Source organism: Micromys minutus, assembly GCF_963924665.1.
Source record: "Micromys minutus genome assembly, chromosome: 6".
Taxonomy (NCBI): domain Eukaryota; kingdom Metazoa; phylum Chordata; class Mammalia; order Rodentia; family Muridae; genus Micromys; species Micromys minutus.
This window is the reverse complement of record NC_137975.1, coordinates 53,442,366-53,444,740: the sequence shown is the minus strand read 5'-3', so window position 1 is coordinate 53,444,740 and position 2,375 is coordinate 53,442,366.

Sequence of the window (2,375 nt, the reverse complement as noted above, 5' to 3'; positions counted from 1 at the left end):
GATCTAACTTTTTAAAAAATGCAGCCATGATTTGATGTGAAAGGACTGAAGATTACTCATCCTCATCTATTAGATGAAAGTTTTATAGAAACAGTGATGAGGGTACTCAAGAAGTGACCATTTCTATCCCTTATATGTGTACCCCATTTTCACTGAGCTCAAAACAAAGAGAAACAGAGACGCCATCTTTGAACCTTTTGACAATTTTAAATTCACTCACTCTGTGTCTTCCTTTAAAAAAAAAAAAAAAAAATCCCATTTCTTTTGAGTCCAGAACAAAAACCATAAAATCCCAAAAAGTTCTGGATAATAGCCAGGATGTGTTTTACATCGCAGGTCCTTGACTTTCAAACTCTACAAATAATGGATCCTCGACCTTGTGTTGAGCTTCGGATTCCTCTGAGAAAGTGGAGGCTTCACAGACCCTTGGGGCCCTTCATGCTTTGAAAGTGCAAGGTTATGCCACCACCTGCTTTCTTGGGTTTTGTAAGTTATGCCCTTGAACCTGGCATTCATACAAAACTTTGCATTCAAACTGACTGCTTACTTCTTTTTCTCAAATTTTTGCCTCCTGTAAATGTTTCTCAGTCCTAAAATTCTTCATAAACAGCACACTATAGATTTACGGAACTAACATAAACATTGTGATTGTTTGGAAATCGGTAAATGGTGGCAGTTTGTTTATCAATTCAGAAACCTAGGAAGAGATTGTGATTTTGACTGTGGTCCTAAAACATAAAATACCACAGCTCAACTTCAAACATTTCATCCTGAGTCATATAACTGCCTTCAGCACGTTTTATCTTGTTTTGAAAACATGTTCAATGTCAACACTAACTTCTGTGAATTTACTCTTGAATTTACTTTTGCTTTTACCTGGATTCCAATTCTGAAGCTCTCTTTATTGACTGTAATTTCCCTAAGGAAAGCTTTCTTTCTGTGTTACAGACAAATCGATTGTTTTTGTTTCTGGATATGAATGGAAAAGTGAGTCCAATTAGCTGAAAGTATCAAAAATAATAGCAATAATAGCAATATTGGAAAGCGCTTATGTTTAGAGAGGATATTTTTTTATCAGAGGATGATAAAGCTCTTTTCCAGTTTGACAGGGTGATAAACAAACTGAATCCCAGTGATCGATCCCATCACATAGGGTGAAATGTGGTAGTTACAAAATAGTCTACAGAAGAGCAAGATCGTAGATGGTGAGATACGAAAAAGGTATCTTTATTGCCTTCTGTAATGCGTACCCCGTTAGTCATTATTTAAGTAATACCCCACTTAAGGAAACCTCAGCATGCAAAGAGTAAGTTCCGACTCTAGAACTCAGGTTTCCTTATTGAACTAAAGCTCTGTGTTAAAAGTGAGCAACTGTTAGATTATACGCAGATGAACTCATTTTCTAACATGTATCCCTCCACATGGAAGCATCCTCACTGGGGTCCAGAGTCTAACCCCTGTGAACAGCACTTTCTCTGTACCATGCTGACAGGATGTTACCATGATCCTCTCCATGAACTGTTACAGGCATGAGGCTATGGTGAATGGGTAGAGTGTCTAAGAGGTGCTTCCACACTTCATCTGCTGCTCCACACCCTCCCTCAAAGAATAGGGATGGGTTGGTGGTACTCAGGGCTGAGAAGCTGACTGTAGATATGCCCATGCCATTTAGTGGCTGTTCAGGATAATTGTCTTCACACTGTCTGCTCTGCTGCTTGCCCCTTTCCTCTTCTTTTATGTATAGAGAGCATGATTTTCTCTTGATGTTTTTGTTTATTGTCTCTGGCTTTGTGGGATTTTGTTGGCCTCTACAGCCCCATATTGGAGGGTATTTAAACCAAAAAGAAAGCCCAATATGATTCACAGCCCTATTATCTTTTGAATCCTGAGGTATTTACCTAGGCAGTCTATGTTTCTTAATGTTGAATATATATATATATATTATATATATATATATAATAAGGAAATATAGACATATATAGATACAGATATATATATATATATATATATATATATATATATATATATATATATATATATATATATATATAGCAATAATATCAAATGCCCAGAGTATATTTTTGAACTTAGAAGAAAATACAGTAAGAAATGTGCCTATTATATTGTAGTCACAAACTAGAGCTCAAAAGTTTTGAATTAATATTTTCTTTCAAATATAACATCACTTGAGAATATTCTCCTGGTTTTCTATCTTTGTAAACATTTAAATAAAAAAGTTCAAAGCCCAGACTTGGTGATGCTTGGCTATAAGATCAGCACTACCAGGGCTTTAGTAGAAGCAGGGAAAGTACAAGGATAAACTGAGCATGGGGAACTTGCCTCCACTAAGACTCAGAGCCTCCAAAGTCCTTTCG